The 20,246-nt window shown below is 39.1% G+C and overlaps 1 protein-coding gene and 1 non-coding gene across 2 annotated transcripts in view; one reads left to right on the forward strand and one right to left on the reverse strand.

Moving 5' to 3' along the window:
- DNAH5 (dynein axonemal heavy chain 5) overlaps positions 1-20,246 on the reverse strand; it is a 317,085-nt gene that overhangs the window by 266,949 nt on the left and 29,890 nt on the right. The gene's annotated exons all lie outside the window — the stretch shown is intronic.
- Positions 18,171-18,273, forward strand: LOC122454703. Its single transcript, XR_006273508.1, has one exon. It is a non-coding gene; the product is annotated as a U6 spliceosomal RNA (small nuclear RNA).

Raw genomic sequence — 20,246 nt, forward strand, 5'->3', positions numbered from 1 at the left:
ATATATTGACCATTTCACAAGTCTCAAGTCAGACATAATGAGAATACAAGAGTGGACAATGAACTTCATATAGGCAGGCGACTTCATCCAGAAATCCAAGTACCTTCAGGCAAGGTTTAAAGTTTCACTTTCATTCATTCACTCACTCTTCATTCAGCAAATGTGAGTACTTTTTATAGGACCAGGCACTGTACTATGTATTAAGCATAGAGCAGCTAATTAAAACACATGCTTGGGACTTCCCGGTGGTCCAGTGGTTATGAATCAGCCTTGCAATTCGGGGAGACAGGTTCAATCCCTGGTCAGGGAACTAGATCTTGCATGCTGCAGAGGAACGAAGCCCCAATGCCACAACTACTGAGCCCTCGTGCTCCAGAGCCCATGTGCCACAACAAAAGATCCCACGTGATGCAACAAAGGTCTCGTGGACCAGTGATTATGTAAGACTAAGACCCAAAACAGCCAAATAAATAAATTAATTTAATTTTAAAAATCACACTTAATCAAACACTAAAAAAAATGTTCATTGTAAAATGCATAATTATTTTAGAGGACCTCCAAAGAGAAAAATAAAACACTGCCAATTACACTTAAAAAGAACCTCAATTTTAGGCTGCATTCTGAATTCACAGACATTAAAATGTAAAACATGTAGATCTCAGAAGCAATGAAAAGCCAACATGCCGGCCTTCACTGGGGGAAGATATGAAATAAACAACATACAAATGTATACATAATTATAAATAAAACATGATTACAAATTGTGGAAAGTGCCATAAAAAAGGAAATCTTGATGCAAGCTTCACTTGGATCTGTGTTCTAAATTACTGCCATTTGTAATTAAATTCCAAAGTGTGAAGTTTCCTGAACTCATTGCTAAATCAGGAAGAATTACCTACTTTGAGCCTTGCAGCCCTGTACGTACAACCTACTGCGGTAGAGTAACAAAGGGCAAGCTCTGGGGTCAGACACACGCATGCTGTGAGCAGGCTAAGTTGCTTCAGCCATGTCTGACCCTGCGCGACCCTATGGACTGCAGCCTGTCCATGGGATTCTGTCCGCAAGATTCTCCAGGAAAGAATACTGAAGTGGATTGCCATTTATTTAGGGAATCTTCCCATCCCAGGGATCGAACCCACATCTCTTACATCTCCTGCATTGGTAGGTGGGTTGTTTACCACTAGCGCCAACTGGGTCAGACACACCTGGGTTTAAATCCCAGATTGGCTCTCTTTCAGCTATATGACATCAGAGCTTTTGTTTCCTAAATTATGCATTAGAAATAAACCCACCTGCCTAACAGACTTGTGATTATGTAAAATTCCTGGATCCTCACAGGTACCTAATACATGAAAATTATGATAATATGTTTTATTTGCAAAAAAAAGTTATGACTACAATTAGTAACAATACCAACATAGGGATGAATTCCCAAGGAATTTAACCCAACACATAAATTTCAGTGTAGAGCTGCTTCAAAATTTTGCTCTTGATTTCCCAATATATCCCAAGAGAAAGAGTAGATCCAGGTTTTAATCGTTACCATCTACACATTTTTCACAGATTTCTGCTTCTAAATGTCTCAGTGAGGCCCAGCAGAATTAAATACATTCATCAGTTTAATGGCCTTGTAAACAATGATACAAGGGGGCAGCATAAAAAATGGTAAGTGGGATGAGAAAGTACCATATCTCAATCCATTCTGAGTAGCACATTTTTCTGCACTTTTAACCATATTGAAATTGGTCACATCTGCTATTCACTTTTAACTGTTGGTTGACAGAAATCCTGGCCAGAGTTTGTGCAGACTCAGTTGTCACTCCAGGTGTCAGGATAAGGCCACTGGAGCACCTCGATAACACAGTCAACAAACTACTGGAAATCCATCTGAGGGAGGAACGTGTGTCCTGGTTGTTTTCTGAAACTCTTCCACTGACATCTTCTGGGAAGATCAAGAAAACACCAGCATCACAACTTACAGATTACATGACAGGAGATGGAAAGAAAACCCCAGGAGAGTCAGACCCTCGATGAGAAGCAGCTTTGGAAATTTCTTAACCAATTCATCACATTTATATTTGTATAGATGCACAAGAGTGACATATGATTTTTCTAAATCTAGGTTTAATCAAACCAGTCAATCCTAAAGGAAATCAACCCTGAATATTCAGTGGAAGGATTCATGTTGAAGATGAAACTTCAATATTTTGGCCACCTGATGCGAAGAGCTGACTTATTGGAAAAGACCCTGATGCTGGGAAGGATTGAAGGCAGGAGGAGAAGGGGACAACAGAGGATGAGATGGTTGGATGGCATCACCGACTCAGTGGACATGAGTTTGAGCAAGCTTGGAGAGTTGGTGATGGACAGGGAAGCCTGGCATGCTGCAGTCCATGGGGTGGCAAAGAGTTGGACATGACTGAGTGACTAAACAACAACAAATGTTTAAGTCTATGTTCAGTTAACTAAGTTGAATAAAGAGCTTTTTCAATTAAAAAAAATTCTAGAAAGCAGTGTAGCCTGGATTAAATGACAGTTGTTTTTTCTATCTTAGTGGTTAAGGAAACAGTGGTGTGTCTTATATCTGATGATGGCTGAGATCAGATGAAATACAGTACAGTGATACCTAATGATCAAAGACAACTTCTTGGAGAAGGTAGATTCAAGTTAAGCTCTGAAGAAGAGTAAGATTTAAATAAGAAGATGTAAGGGCATAACATACAAGGAAAGTATCACCAGCAAAGCACAGAGGTTGGATTTCAAAAGAAAGCCTTTCTGGTGCTACAGTTGTACAGAAATATGCGTGATTAATCTCTGAAGAATATGTGAGGCTGAACTGCGGGTGTCAACCAACCTGCGGTGGTCCTCACCGGCATTAGGGAGTCACTGAAGAATAAGCTGATTGAAATCTTGATTAGGAAGCGTATGCTGTGTCTACGGCCATACCACCCTGAAAGCGCCCGATCTCGTCTGATCTCGTAAGCTAAGCAGGGTCGGGCCTGGTTAGTACTTGGATGGGAGGAAGCTTATGCTGAAGAATGGGAGGAAAAGAAGATTGCAGTCAGAATCCTAGGCATGAGGAAATAAAGGATTTAATAAGGGAGTGGAGACAGTGGTCACCTGATCCACTCAACACCAAACAAGCTAAGGGACCTCCTCAACAGTCCAGTGGCTAAGACTCCACTCTTTCAATGCAGGGGCACAGGTTCACTTCTTGGTGGGGGAACTAAGACCCCACATGAAGCATGGCACTGGCCAAAAACAAACAAGCTAGATAAAAAGAGGCAAGTTCTTTTATCCCATCCACCATGTTGCCACCCCTAAGCTACCCCCATATAGAAGTCCTGGTTGAAGAAGAGGGGAGAAACAGATAGATAGAACTTGACAACTGGTAATGGGGGATTCCATGGTGATTGGAATTTGTCCAAGGTGATTCCATGCTGTGTCAAGCTTGGTAAAGTGAAGAATAACTCAACAGGAATGGAAGAATCTAGAGAAGGAGTGCATGTTGGAGAAAAGAATACTAAAGAAATGGAAATACAGCTCTGGTTCTTTGCTTTTCCTATTGGTCTTTTCATCTTGAAAACATGAAGGTCAGTATGCTTGTGCTTGGTCGTTCAGTTGTGTCCGACCCTTTGCAACACTCTGGACCTGCCAGGCTCCTCTGTCCATGGGCTTCTCCAGGCAAGAATACTGGCGTGGGTTGCCATTTCCTCCTCCAGGGGATCTTCCTGACCCAGGGATTGAGCCTCCAGCATCGGCAGGCAGATTTTTTACCACTGAACCGGGAAGCCCAAGAATACTGGCATGGGTAGCCTATCCCTTCTCCAGGGGATCTTCCCGACCAAGGTCAGTATATGTGAGACCAAGAACATCCAGTATCTTTCTCTTTACTTCTAAATTCATAAAAGAAAGAAAAAACTCACAATTAAAAGAAAGATAACTAATCATATGTGGATTCAATAAGTACTTTAGCTGTCTTCCCTCAAAAAAATTTTTGAAAACTTTAATTAAGTGGTGCAGGATGCTGGTTTTGCTATGATTGCCATGAGTTCAAAATGTACAGCAAAAGCTAAAAAAGATGCATAAGTTTTCTGCAGCCTCATCTGCCAAAATTCAAAAGAGGAAGGGAGAAACACAATTGAAATCCCAAAGAACAATACAGAAAGCTGATGCATTTAGAGTAAAGTATCCACTAAACAGAACACCCATGGTTCCGCAGGTATAGACTGGAAGAATAGAGATGCTCAGTGTTAATGCTCATTCCAGATGCTATTTTGTATAGTACCTTTTGAGCAGAAAGTGTAAGAATTGGGAATTTTTGTGCAACCTTCTGATTTCTTGTCTTTCCTCTGGTAACACTTCAATGCATTCATAGAAACAGCATTGTCCTGGCTTTGGGAAGCCACGTTTTCAGTGTTGACACCCAAATACTGGTTGAGTGTACGATGTTAATAAACCAGCTGCCACTCCAATCCCAGCCCATAAACAACAGGAAGTAGGTGACCAGATGATCTTACAGGCACCATCCTGTAAGCAGCTAAGCAAGACGCAGGAAGTAAGTGAGTGATCTCTGTCACTTGCATCCCAAGCCTACAGCATGTTAAAGTAATCAAAACATTATCTTAACATGAATTTTTCAAGTACAATCTTACAACACGGCAAACAAAACACTGGAAAATTATGATATCACTGGAATCATCTGAAATGAGGTTGATGACTTTAACTTTGCAGGGCTGTGACATCTTTGATAATATTGTTTTCCCATAGAAATTTTTTCCCATTCTAGATGCCCAATTTTGAACAAATGATGTTCCCAGGACCATGACACTTGTTGTGTATAGAGCTACGGTGCTTTCAATGGACTACCCTCAGCCATGAAAAAGAATGAAATAATGCCATTTGCAACAATATGGATGGACTTGGAGATTATCATACTCTAGGTGAAGTCAGTCTGAAAGACAGACAAATACCATATGGTATCACTAATATGTGGAATCTAAAAAAGTGATACAAGTAGAACTTATTTACAAAACAGAAATAGACTCACAGACAGAAAAACTAACTTATGGTTATCAAAGGGGGGAGGGGAGATGGATATATTAGAAGTCTGGAATTAAAATAAATGTACTACTATATATAAAATAAATAGCCAACAAGGACCTATGTGATAGCACAAGTAACTACACTCAGTATCTTAAAATAACCTATAAAGGAAAAGAAACTAAAAGAGAATAGATAAATACATATATGTATAACTGGATCACTTTGCTGTTCCCCTGAAACTAACACATCATTGTAAATCAACTATATTCAATAAAAACTTTTTAAAAAATTAAGTTGCAGTGCTTTTTAAGATTCTCCTCCCAAACCTAAGCACAAGCTGAGGGGCTCCAAATGAAGATATGAAAATCAAATTTTAGGTGCAAATCACAGAATTCATGGTAGTAAAGTCCATCCAGTATTCTGCTCTTCAGTCAGCTACTTAGCCTGGTTATAATTTTTTCATATTAGTCCCTTCCGGATCATATTGCCTCATTCAGTTACCCCATTCGCTCTTTATTTAAGACCAAAATTTTGGCACTATTTCGCACACCATTGAGAAAAACAACACTTCTTTAATTAGCATCTTGTTTGTAGTTATAATCTAAAAGATAAGCAACAGCTTGGGAATGATCCTATGCCTTAATTACATGTTCTTTCCGAAATGCAAGGTCCAAACAGTAAGACAAGTATTAACTAGAGAGATGTGAAAAGAATCCTTATTTCTTTAATAATTTTTATGTATCTATTTATGTTTTTTAGCTGTGCTGGGTCTTCACTGCTGCGTGGGCTCTTCTCCAGTGGCAGAGAGTGGGGGCTACTCTCAAGTTGTGGTGAGGGGCTCCTCATCGCTGGGCTTTCCTTGTGACGGAGCATGGGCTCTTGGGCGCGGGCTTCAGTACTTGCAGCTCGGCAGCTCCATCGCTGTGGTGCACAGGCTTGGTTGCTCCGAGGCATGTGGGATCTTCTTGGGTCAGGAATCAAACCTGCGTCTCCTGCATTGGCAGGCGGATTCTTTACCACTGAGCCACCAGGGAAGCCCAAGAATCCTTATTAATGGGATAGTTCTTGCTTTGTGAAAGCTGTAGATACAAAAGATCTTGACCTTTCTGTTACCTGTCTGTTGCTACTGTTCCACACATGGGCTTTCTAAGATGCTGAGGCATGATCCTTTTCCCAAACATAAAGCAACAGAAACGCCAACTCATATTCCATCTCTTTTGGTTCTGATTTAGTTTATCAGGTATCTATTTAGGAGGAAACTATCTTTCCTTACATAAGTCTGATAATGAAGATGCCAAGATCTGGTTCTGAAAATGACGATGTCAAGGACCAGTGAGTAACACTGAGACATGAGTGTTATTTCCACATCCCCCATCCACCGGCTCCCGCTGATCCCACCAGCAGACACACACAGACCTTCAGGAAGCCAACGTAACAGCAGCAGAGGTGAGGGTCAGGGGCCCAGGGATCACTGGAGGACCATTTTGAGGCTGCTCTGCCATTACCACAGCTGTGCTTATTCAACAGGGAAAGAAGAAAGTAGAGAGTCAGCTTCACGAACAAACATCAGAATTCTTACGGAATCCTGCATCTCTCTGCTTTTCTCTTGTGCTAAAATGTCATGAAATGGTAATCTCAAAATCTTGTCCCTTGCCTCCAGAGAATAAAGTCTGTCAAACGGCATTCAGTGTAAAAATCAAATCTTATTATCAGGGATGATCAGTTGATTCACTCAAGAGACATCTTCTAAAGGCAGCAAAGAACAACATCCCAGGCTTCAGAAGCACATTACTTAGCCACCATCATGGGGAACTTCCCGGGGTATGATATCATGACTTTGCAAACCCTTTTAATATGATATTTAAGGGAATGGCTACCCATTTCACTATCCTTGCCTGGAGAATTTCATGGACAGAGGAGCTTGACGGGCTACAGTCCATGGGGTTGCAGACAGGCAGACATGACTGAGCAACTAACACTATCATAAACAAAAACCCATGAAAATAACCAAGACATATTTATAAACTTGGTGGTTAGCACTCACATCCATGCCAAGGGGTCTGGTAGGAAAGTGATGCATTGATTCACGAGGCAGAAAAACTTTTGATTACAAGAATGTGCTCAGATTCAGAAAATCTATTTATCTGAAACCAAGCAGTGATTTCTAGAAAGAATGTTCTGTCTCTCTTTGAAAAGGTTAAGGATAAACTCGGGGAGATATCAAAGGAAGATATGTCCAGTCAGAGCCAAGAATGATCACTTCAGAAAGAAAGCAGCTGATGGAAGGTCAGAGTTCAAGGGGAGGCTCAGATGCTTTGCTTTTAGTGACCTCTGACCTCCACCAATACCACTGCAAACTCTGAGATCAGGGATGGATCTGTCCACATCACAGCTATATTTCTGGATTTTTGCACTGCCCATTAAGTGAATGAAGAACATATGTACACCTATGGCTGATTCATGGTGATGTATGGCAGAAACCAACACAACATTGTAAAGCAATTATCCTCCAATTTAAAAAGAAATTAATTAAAAATAATTGTAAATTCATTTTATTGCTAACAAACTAAATTATAAAATTGCCATGCAGATCAAATGTTCTTCCAAAACTTCTTTAAGATGAGTGTCAATGCTTACGTCTTACCAAAACCAGCATTACAACTTTTCTGACAGAGCAGGGACACCCAATATTAATCTTTATATGTATACACACATACACACACACACACACACACACACATATGGTTCCTATCCATAGAATCAAAGCTATGGTTTTTCCGGTAGTCATGTACAGATGTGAGTTGGACCATAAAGAAGGCTGAGTGCTGAAGAATTGATGCTTTTGAACTGTGGTGCTGGAAAAAGACTCTTGAGAGTCCCTTGGACTGGAAGGAGAACAAAGCAGTCTATCCTAAAGGAAATCAGTCCTGAATATTCATTGGAAGGACTGATGCTGAAGCTGAAGCTCCAGTACTTTGGCCACCTGATGGGAAGAGCTGACTCACTGGGGAAAAAAAACACTGATGCTGGGAAAGGAGGGCAGGAGGAGAAGGGGGCGACAGAGGATGAGAGGTTTGGATGGCATCATTGACACAATGGACATAAGTTTGAGCAAACTCCAGGAAAAAGTGAAGGACAGGGAAGCCTAGCATGCTGCAGTCCATGGGGCTGCAAAGAGTTGGACACGACCTAGAGACTGAACAACAACATATACATACGATCCTATCGCAAGTACACTTAACAGTGCTTTACAATGCAGTATCCAGTTCCGGCTACTTAATTGCCAGTTCCCTGATTTTCCATCAATTATTAACCTCTCCACTGAAAACAGCTGACACTGGGCCTTGTATTCAAAGGCAGAGCCCAGGTAGATTCAAATATTCAAGTGAAATGGAACCATTAATTACATAAATAAACTCTCACTGATTAAGTTCCATTATTATGGGGACATAAAGGTACAAAGTATGAAAACATGAAGGCTCAAATAAGGCAAAGATTTTTAAAATGTAGCCCTTAACTGGTGATTTAGCATTTGACATGAAATTAATCTGAACAATTAATTTCTTTGGATTGTTTTAACTTTCAAACATGACATCATCAAAAATACGGGAAGATTATTGCTTAAAAGGAACCAAAGATACAGAGAAAGACTCTAAAGAATAAAGCTAGGTTGTATAGTTCCTCTCCTATTTCCATATTTTAGGTGTGATTTATATATTTTAAGAAAATGTTTTTGTCTAGATCATTAATCTTATCAAAGTCAACTACTGTTATGTTTATTGAGCTTCTTGGATACATCTACCATACATAATAAATATTTTATTATTTATTAATATATTTATTATTTATTATATTTATTATATATTTATTTAAAATATATATTTATTATATTATATTATTGTTTATTATATATTATTATTATATTAACCTGTATGTTATTCAGGTATAAGATACAAAGAGTTTATAAGATACAAAGAGTTTATAATCTAGCAAAGGAGACAAAAACCACAATTAGTCAATAATAAAGCACTAAGTTGTGAGAACCTGTCAAAGTTTATTGGAATCCAGCCTACAATATCAAGTCGTATATCAAAAATAAACCCTTAATACTCAATAAGGTTTAAAAGATAAGAAAACTTTTCATGAAACTCAGCTTTGAAATTAGCCTCAATCACTTAAAGTAGGAACCACAGGATACCTAAAAACCAAAGGAAAAAATTAAAAAGCTCTAAGAAAGTCTGTACCATTTTCCTTTCCTGTGTTAGTTATTCAGTTGTGTCCAACTCTTTGTAACCCCATGGACTGCAGCCCGCCAGGCTCCTCTGTCCATGGAATTCTCCAGGCAAGAATACTGGAGCGGATTGCCATTTTCTCCTCCAGGGGATCTTCCTGACCCACGGATCAAACCCAGGTCTCCTCCACTGTAGGCAAATTCCTTACCATCTGAGTCACCAGGGAAGCAGAATATAAAGATGTTCCCACAGTAAGTGTTCTCAGAGTAAGCTACAGTGAGCCAGGAGAAAATACTTTCTGCTTTTCCACTTCCTTCCTCCCCCTCTACCAAAACAAAGCTTTAACATTTGAATCTCCTCCCAGAGAAAATTCTAGAAGGAAGACACTGTCTCCCTGTTCCCCATGAAGTCACTCCAGCATTCATATCACTGTCAATTTCCTGAGTGAGGCCCATCCCACCTTTTACATCTAGGCCTTCCTCATTCTCTTAACCTCCCCATCTGCTTCAGTCGCCCTCCTTTCTTATCCTAAAGCCTAAAGGAAAATGATCTCTCAAGCAAATCTCACATCATCACCAATTTTCCTGCCATCCTGAGCACCATTTTGAAGCAAATCAGGATCACACCATCAACCTAAAGACTAAGGCAGACCACAGGCGCGTTGCCTGACAAGTGGGTTTTTCAGCCAAACAACAGAACGAAGGAAACATGGTGTGCCGAATGGCTTATTACATTATAAAAACAAAGCACAGGAAAACAAAATTGAAGGTGTGATTCATTGTGTGATGCAGAGCAATAGGAGAAAATCTATTGCTTTTCTAATCCAGAAAATGCACAGAGCTGAAAACAGCAATCTCCTAGGAGCAAAAGCAAGGCAATTATGACTAAAAGAACCACAGTTGAAGGTAATTTTCCTCCAAACGGTTATTCTCATTGGGGAATCACATGTGTACTTTTTAAAAATAAATAAATAAAAGAAAATTAATGAAATGGAAAACATTTTTTAAGTCCCCAAAGTTTATCCTAGAGAAAGTTTTCTAAATGGTAAGCACTCTATCAGACTTTTTCTCTAATTAGTTCTATTTGACACTTACAGTAATCCCAGGTGGCACTAGAGGTAAAGAACCCACCTGCCAATGCAGGAGATGTAAAAGTTCAGTCCCTGCATCAGGAAGGTTCCCTGGAAGAGGACATGGCAACCCACTGCAGTATTCTTGCCTGGAGAATCCCATGGACAGAGTGGCCTGGCGGCCTACAGTCCATGGGGTTGCAAAGAGAGGAACACAACTGAAGCGACTTAGCACCCACACAACTCTCACAGAGATTAAATCTCATTAAAATCAGGTCCAAACTCTCATTTAAATATACCTATTTTATTCTGATATATATGGAATAGCAAAGGGGAGGGGAGGTTCTGGCCAAAATGTGCAACAGTGAAGAAAGAAGAGCTTCAAGCCACCTCCTGCTCTTTCCTACAAACCTCATCCTTGTGCAAGGACATCAACCATTGCCCACTCAGGAAATGGGGGTCCATGTTCTTCTCCAGACATACCTTCAGAATCTGTCTGAAATCCACTCCCATCCTGGGCAGGTCAAAGTCCTATTCATGTGTCCAGGGTATGTCCCCATGTCCCTTCCTCTGTTTTATCCTTTCTGAATCTCAGGGTTCCCTTCTCTGAAATTCTATTGCTCACTCTAACTCAAATGGTTTTCATCCTGAATATTAATTACACTTTAGAAATATAAATTGTGCTAGGATATTTTCGGAAGCGAAGATTTTGAATATTGTGAATCACACAGCATCTCACACATAAGTGATCATTTTTAAATTAACCTATAGTCTATATGCATCCAAGGTGGCACTAATGGTAAAGACACCTGCTAATGCAGGAGACGTTAGAGACTCTGGTTCGATCCCTGGGGCAGGAAGATCCACTGGAAGAAGGCATGGGCAACCCACTCCAGTATTCTTGCCTGGGAAATTCTATGGACAGAGGAGTCTGGCAGGCGACAGTCCATAGTGGCACAGAGAGTCCAACATGATTGAAGTGACTTAACATGCACACACACGTAGTGTATATAGTAATAAACCAAAAATGATATTTCTTTCTGTTAAGTCGTACCTCTATTTTTTTAGCCCTCTTGAAGGTGTTGTTTTTCATGCCCCTGTTGTTCTCATCCTTGCTGTTGTTTTCCTGTTTTAATGTGTTGCGTTGATAGTGATAGTGTTATTTGGAGTATGTGACAGAAGGAAGCACTGATAAACGTGAAAGGCAAATTCCAGCCCCTCTTGTGTCCGTTTTCTTCCTCTTTCTGTGTCCTTAATTAAATAGAGGACATATACTCACTTATTCTGCATTCTACTTTCCTTAATTAGCCTAGACTGAAGCTTAAGGATTACATGACAATCAACTCAAACATTTCTTTCTGGCACTGAAATATACAAACAGGTGTTTTTTTTATTATTATTATCATTTTACTGAGAGATTATCAAATGGGATAGAATTGCAAACTGGAATTTTGTGAACTGAATTATTCATTAGAGTGAATTTCAATATACTAAGCATCAACTTACCATTGCTTCGAGCCATCCACTAAGGTTTACAAATATTTTCCTTACGGGGAATTGCTGTTGCAATATTTTTGCAGTAGGGGAATGTCAAGTTGGTAAAACTCCACTATTAATAATGGATTCATAGATGCATGAAAGGAGCTTCGTGCCTGCAATCAACAGGTTTAGGCTTACCAGGCCTTTTTTTCTTTTCTTTTTAAAAAGAAATCCTCAGAATTCCAGTTACAAGATTTACGGCATTTCAGTCTTATGCCCTATAAAATCTTATGTTCGAAGGTTAATAAAATGAGATTAATCCAGAGATACTACATGTTGGGTTCTTTTCTTTTTTCCTTTCAAGCACAGTATGTTAGATGATGCAGCCTAAACTGTGGAGAGATGTGGAAACAGCCAACCACTAGTGGAGGTTAGCTGCCATCCAGCGGCTGGAAGCGAAATTCACCCAAACCTGATGAGTTTGGAATTCTCCCTGCCTGATGAGCTAAGGAACTGCAGAACGGAGCTGTGCATCTGAAGTACATCAAAGACTCAATAATTTACATTTACTGTCTAGTTTTTACATAAAGACCACAATGATGTGGGAAATTATTGAATGCTATAATGGAACTGAAGCCAAAGTCTCCTCCTCTATAATTCTACATCATAAGAAGTATCTTTTTGTTCAAATTGTTTCCCTTTCAAAAATTCCCAATTTAGAAACTTTGTCTCTCTATGTCATATGAACCAAACTAAACAATGAAATGATTATCAGTGATAAAACAGATCTGACTACATGCAAGGTAGCACATTGAAGAGGTAAAAATTTTTATATCAATCTCTAAAGAAGAAAACCTTGCAAATATATCCATAAAGTGATCTCAATATTTATACAAGTACATAGTGAATTCACCGTGAACGAGTCCTAACACTTTCTCTTATGTAAAATGTAGTACCATTCTCTTATTTAAAACCTCCAACCTCTTTTAAACAATTACAATACAAAGGTTTTTAAATACAGTTTTTACACTGATTTATTCTAAAAATGATGCACATTTATTGTGAAAATGTAAAAAAAAATCACAATAATCTGAGCACTATTACAGTCTGTTTTTATGAGAAATGCTCTACCATCTCTCTTTTCTTTAAAAAAAATTATTTTATATGCACATACATATATATATATATGTATATATATATATATACACCCACATAAACACATATATGTATATGCATATATGTTAGTCAGTTGTATATGACTCTCTGTGGCCAGATGGACTGTAGCCTACCAGGCTCCCCTGTCCATGGAATTCTCTAGGCAAGAATACGGGAGTATTCTGTATTTTTACTCAGTACTAGAGTGGGTAGCCATTCCCTTCTACAGTGGATCTTCCCAACCCAGGAATTGAACTCATGTCTCCTGCATTGCAGGCAGATTTTCTACCATCTGGGTCACCAGGGAAGCTCTTTATGCATCTGTACATCCTGATATTTAGTCTACAAGATATCATGAAAATGTTCTCATATTACAGAATATTCTTTTTAGGTTGGTTCCAATTTTTTTACTGTTAGGAACAACAATATAATGAATAGGTCTGTGGTCAAATCCTTGTATAGATCTCTGCTTATTTATTTTAATAAATTATTAGAAAATATTATTCCTTAAAATTATATCCATTGGTTTGTGTATTCATTTTGTTTCATCTTTGTATGATAGATAAGAAATGGCTGTTATCTCATTGCTGGTTTAATGTGCAAGTCTTTAACAATCATGAAGCTAAATATTCTTAAGTATTTATTGGCCATTTGCAGTGTGGTTGTGAATTGCCTATTCATATCCTTTCCTATTTTTTTCCTAGTGATTCTCTTTCTATTGATTTGCAATTGCTCCTTTAAGATTGGATAAAGATATTGTACACATACAGAAAATGAGCCGCTTCGATATTACTATCATACAAATAGAATTAAAGACAAAAGTCTTAAAGATTTGTACCAAGATAAGCATTTTATGTGTAGATCACAAAAACTGTGGAAAATTCTGAAAGAGATGGGAATACCAGACTACCTTATCTGCCTCCTGAGAAACCTGTATGCAGGTCAAGAAGCAACAGTTAGAACTGGACATGGAACAACAGACTGCTTCAAAGGAGTACGTCAAGGCTGTATATTGTCACCCTGCTTATTTACCTTATATGCAAAGTACATCATGCAAAATGCTGGGCTGGATGAAGCATAAGCTGGAATCAAGATTGACAGGAGAAATATGAATAACCTCAGATATGCAGATGACACCACCCTTATGGCAGAAAGAGAACAGGAAATAAAGAGCCTCTTGATGAAAGTAAAAGAGGAGAGTGAAAAAGCTGGTTTAAAACTCAACATTCAAAAAACAAAGATCATGGTGTCTGATCCCATCACTTCATGGCAAATAGATGGGGAAACAATGGAAACAGTGGCAGACTTTATTTTCTTGGGCTCCAAAATCACTGCAGATGGTGACTGCAGCCATAAAATTAAAAGAATGCTTGCTCCTTGGAAGAAAAGCTAAGGCAAACCTAGACAGTGTATTAAAAAGCAGAGACATTACTTTGCCAACAAAAGTCTGTCTAGTCAACACTACGGTTTTTCCAGTAGTTATATATGGATGTGAGAGTTGGACCATAAAGAAAGATGAGCGCCGAAGAATTGATGCTTTTGAACTGTGGTGTTGGAGAAGACTTCTGAGAGTCCCTTGGACTGCAAGGAGATCAAACCAGTCCATCCTAAAGGAAATCAGTCCTGAATATTCATTGAAAGGACTGATGTTGAAGCTGAAGCTCCAGTACTTTGGCCACCTGATGTGAAGACCTGACTCATTAGAAGGAAGGATTGAAGGTGGGAGGAGAAGGGGATGACAGAGGATGAGATGGTTGGATGGCATCACCGACTCAACAAACATGACTTTGAGTAAACTCCAGGAGTTGGTGATGGACAGGGAGGCCTGGCATGCTGCAGTCCATGGGGTCGCAAAGAGTCAAGACACTACTGAGTGACTGAACTAACTGAAACATTTTATATTTATAAAAAGTATAATCCACTATGAGTGTATGGTAGCTATGTACTAAAAAACAGTCCTAAAGTAAAATAAGCAAAACCTGTTAGAAAACCAGGCAACATTAACAGAAAAACCATAATAAAGAGATGTTCTAATAGAATGCCTTAATAGAAATACGTTATACCTTATACTCCCCTAACATCAGTCTTTTAAAGTACTATAAATGGTCAACAAAATTAATCATTTATTAGAACACAGAAACTACAAAAGTCACAACTGATAACAATAATGTTGTAAATAGAAAATTAATCATGAAGGAATTTTAGGTCTCTCAACTGCTTTAAAGTTTAGAAAAGCTTCTTTTAAATTACTACTAGATCCTTGCAGAACTCCAAACTGCAAACAGAGGCCATTTGGAATGTAATAAGTCCCACTAAAGACACCAGAGGACTGAAAAACAGAGAGATGTAAGAGAATGCAATCACTCCCTGCATCCCCCAGGCACGTAGGATAGAGAAAGTCAGGAGGGGATGCCCTAGTCAGGCTGAGTTGGCCAAACCACCCCCCATGCAGGGACAGGGCTCTGCCTCTTCATGCCTGGAGGGCAGGTCTTTTCAGAGACCACAAGTCCTTGGAGCCCGCAAGTGCTTAGGAGAAGAGATGGGGCAAAAGAGGCATCCAGGGCACAGAGAACAAGTGAGGACTGGAGGTGATATTACCACCTGAAGTCTCCTTATTCATTCTTTACCTGGTTTCTCAGCTCCACTTTCTGGAATTCTAGATGTGCTTTATCAAAATTCCTCATTCCGCTCTCTAGGAAAGGAGCCCCCAAACCTGGACTCACCACATGCTACAGTTGAATACAAAGATCAGAGTAGAAAATAGGGGCTCAAAAGAAGAAACATAGTCAGAAAGGTAAAGTGACTTGTCAGAAGCCTGTGGACAGAGTGTCCATGTCCAGAACAGAGCATCATAAGTCCTCTTTTTAAGATGCTTCTCCCATTATTTCTACTAATCCTTGACTCTCAACTCCTTTGCCAGCTGACTCACAACTTACCTCCTCCAGGAAAGCTGACCTGATTGACACTGACCCCGAGTACTCCTCTACAGCTAAGTCGATTCTTGAAGACTTTACTATTTGTATCTGTTTATGTTTTACTTTGAATTCAAAGCATGTGGCAATACATAGATTTTTTTTCTATAACAGATAAGTACCTGAATTTCTTTGTATGAATGGAATATTAGAACATCAAATAATATTTTCTAACTTATATGTCATCATTTAAGTTTTTCACAGAAAAAGTGAATCCAAGAAATAACAAAAATAAAATGTTTTGATTCCTTGACAAAAACCACTACAATATTGTAAAGTAATTAGCCTCCAACTAATAAAAATAAATGAAAAAAAGAAAACAATAAGTTGGTAATAAAACAGTCAATATGCTTAAATTTTAATATTACAAAACATTTGTGTTTTTCAAGATACTTTTTGAATTTCAAGAAACAGAAAACACTCATAAACACAGGTATTAATAAGAAACTTCAATGGACACTTGTTTAAAACAAGACAGATTTTATTCAAGCTACTGCAGTAAGGAAGCAAGATTTCAGTATAGAATGAGCTTAACTCTAAATATAGGAATGGGTAGCTGGCAGTTTATAGGCAATAGTCAGGGGTCACTGGATAGAAAATTACTAAGAGGAACTTCATTAGATATCCAGGGTGGGGGATTCTTTCTATGCTAGCCTAGCAAGATTCTTGCTAAAACTGGGCTTTCCAGGCCAAACCTTGGGCCAGGAATGAGGCAGAGTCACAAAGAGGGCTCAGAGGAGCCTGACAAAAGTTTGGTCAAGGGCAAAGTCTTTGTCAGAGGTAATGGGAGTTTAAGAACAAAGGAACAAATGAAAAACTGTCTCAGCAGCTGCTTGGCCAGCCTCCCAGAGAAATGCCACATCCATCACAGTGGCTCTGGTAGTGTATCCATCACATCAGTGGTCGGACCCCAGAGCAGGGAGCCCACGTGTTCCGCCACTTTAATGACATCACAACCTTCTTCTTCTCCTTATGTTTCAACTGTTCCAATTACTCCTTGCGTCAACCAGAACTCCTGGTTGCAGACAACTAGAATCAACTCTGAATAAATGACAGAAAAGGAATCTATCAGAATAATTTAAAACATACAGAGGATAGACAGGAAGACTAGACGATCAGGCTGAGAAATTAGATGGGAACCAAGAGATGCTGGAGGGCAAATATCAGTCAAGATATGTTACCTATGTGACACAGTCTCCAGAGGTCCCCTGACTCTCACTCTGCCTCGGGTACCACCACAAATAGGTTGTAGACACCCTTGACCTTGTATTGCTTCCCCCAGATTTCAAGTCCCAAATTAGGGCATCTGACTGAAGGCCCTGAACCAAGGCAGTGGCCACAGGAATGAAGATGAGACAGAATTGACAGAGCCTGGTGGCTGAATAGAAGTGGAGAATAAGACGATCTGAAGGAGATACTAAAATTTCTCATTTGAACAATGTAGTAAGTGGTAAAGCTATTATCTGAGATAAGAAATCAGTGAAGATGAGTAGTTTGGAGGGGAAATTGATGAGCTTCACTTGGGGGCATATTGAATTTGAGGTCTCTAAAAAAATATTCACGTGGAAAGAAATGTTTCAGTGAAAATTGGGAAATGTAAATCTGTGTTTCATAAAAGAAATAGGGGCTTAACAATTTGGATCTAAGAGTCATCAGCATAAAAATCATAGTGATGTGAATTAGTTCCCCCAAGAAGAAGGTAAAAAGCGAGACTAGAGATGACGCAGGGCATGGGGACAGTGAGATTCAGTGTGTGAGCTGAGAGAAGGGAACAGATGAGAGAAACTGAGAACAGTCAGAAAGGCAGCAGGAAAGCCAAGAGAGAGGAATGTACTGGAACTCAAAACAGAAAAAGTTTCAAGGAAAGAATAAGGAGCCAAGAGTGTTAAAGCGCAAACCAAATGTTCCCCAACACAGGACTAGTTTGAATAAACTATGACCCAGCCATACAATGGCGTGAAGAGGTATGGGGAGACCTCTATATCCTGCTGTGTCTGATCTTGCAGACATGGGTAAGAAAAGCACAGGGCACAGCAGTGTGTTGTATGCCACTTTCAGTGTAAAAAGAAGGAAATGCACAAGTGCATGCATGCACATGTATTTGCTTACATTTTTAAAATCAAACTATGGAAGAATAAGCCAAAAACCTAAAATCAAAAAGTTACCTATTGGGGAGGAGAGAACAATAAAAAAAAACTAGAACTCTCTAGTGCTCACTCACTTTGGCAGTATACATGTTAAAACTGGAACAATAGCAAGAAGATTAGCATGGCCCCTGCACAAGAATGACATACAAATTCATGAAGTGTTGCATGTTTTTAAGCTACAAGATACTAATGAAAGAAAAGACGACACAAACAAATGGAGAGTTAAACAACGCTCTTGGTTTCAAAGAGTCAATATAGTGAAAATGACTATACTACACAAAGCAATCTACAGATTCAATGCAATCTCTATAAAATTACCAATGGAATTTTTCACAGAATTTGAACAAAAAAATTTACAATTTATGTGGAAACACAAAAGACCCCAAATAGCCAAAGTAATCTTGAGAAAGAAAAACAGAGTTGGATAAATCAGGCTCCCTGACTTCAGACTAAACCACAAAGCTACAGTAAGCAAGAAGGGATGGTACTGGCACAAAAACTGAAAAAGACAGAAAGACAAAAAATACAGAAAGCCCAGAGATAAACTCATGCACCTATGGTCACAGGTGACCATAGGAAGCACCTTTGTCTATGACAAAGGAGGCAATAAGATACAATGGAGAAAAGACAGTCTCTTTAATAATAAGCGGTGCTGGGAAAACTGGACAGTTGATGTAAAAGAATGAAATTAGATACTATCTAAGCCCATATACAAAAATAAACTCAAAATGGATTAAAGATCTAAATATAAGACTGGATACTATAAAACCCTTAAAGGAAAACATAGGCAGAACACCCTTTGACATATATTGCTGCAAGATCTTTTTTTAATCCACCTCCTAGAATAATGAAAATAAAAACAAAAATAAACAAATGGGATCTAAATAAAATAAAAGTCTCTGCACAGCAAAGGAAACCATGAACAAAAGAAAAAGGACAACCCTGAGAATGGGAGAAAAATATTGCAAATGAAGCAAATGACAAAGGATTAATCTCCAAAATATACAAAAAGCTCATGCATCTCAATATCAAAAAACAAATAACACAATCAAAAAATGGGCAAAAGATGTAAACAGACATTTACCCAAAGAATACATATGATAGCCAAAAATCACATGAAAAGGTGCCTAACATCACTAATTATTAGAGAAGCACAAATCAAAACTACAGTCAGGTATCACCTCGCATCAGTCAGAATCAGTTCAGCTCAGTTCAGTCGCTCAGTCGTGTCCGACTCTTTGCAACCCCATGAATCACAGCATGCCAGGCCACCCTGTCCATCACCAACTCACAGAGTCTACCCAAACCCATGCCCATCGAGTCGGTGATGCCATCCAGCCATCTCATCCTCTGTCATCCCCTTCTCCTCCCACCCTCAATCCTTCCCAGCATCAGGGTCTTTTCCAATGAGTCAACTCTTCACATGAGGTGGCCAAAGTACTGGAGTTTCAGCTTTAGCATCAGTCCTTCCAATGAACACCCAGGACTGATCTCATTTAGGATGGATTGGTTGGATCTCCTTGCAGTCCAAGGGACTCTCAAGAGTCTTCTCCAACACCATAGTTCAAAAGCATCAATTTTTCAGAATAGCTATCCTCAAAAAAATCTACAAACTATAGATGCTAGAGAGGGTGTGGAGCAAAGAGAACCCTCCTACAGTGTTGGTGGGAATATAAATTGAGACAGCCAGTTTACAGGATGGAGGTTCATTAAAAAACTAAAAATAGAACTACCACATGACCCAGCAATGCTACTCCTGGGCATATACTCAGAGAAAAACCATAATTCAAAAAAGATACATGCACCTCAATGTTCACTGCAGCACTATTTGCAATGGCCAGGACATGGAAGCAACCTAAATGTCCATCAACAGAGGAATGGATAAAGAAGATGTGGTACGCATATTCAGTGTAATGTTACTCAGTCATTAAAAAGAATTCATTTGAATCAGTTCTAATGAGATGGATGAAACTGGAGCCCATTATACAGAGTGAAGTAAGCAAGAAAGATAAAGACCAATACAGTATACTAACGCATATATATGGAATTTAAAAAGATGGTAACGATAACCCAATATGCAAAACAGAAAAAGTGACACAGATGTACAGAACAGACCTTGGGACTCTGTGGGAGAAGGCAAGGGCAG

Source organism: Cervus canadensis, chromosome 16, assembly GCF_019320065.1.
Source record: "Cervus canadensis isolate Bull #8, Minnesota chromosome 16, ASM1932006v1, whole genome shotgun sequence".
Lineage (NCBI taxonomy): Eukaryota > Metazoa > Chordata > Mammalia > Artiodactyla > Cervidae > Cervus > Cervus canadensis.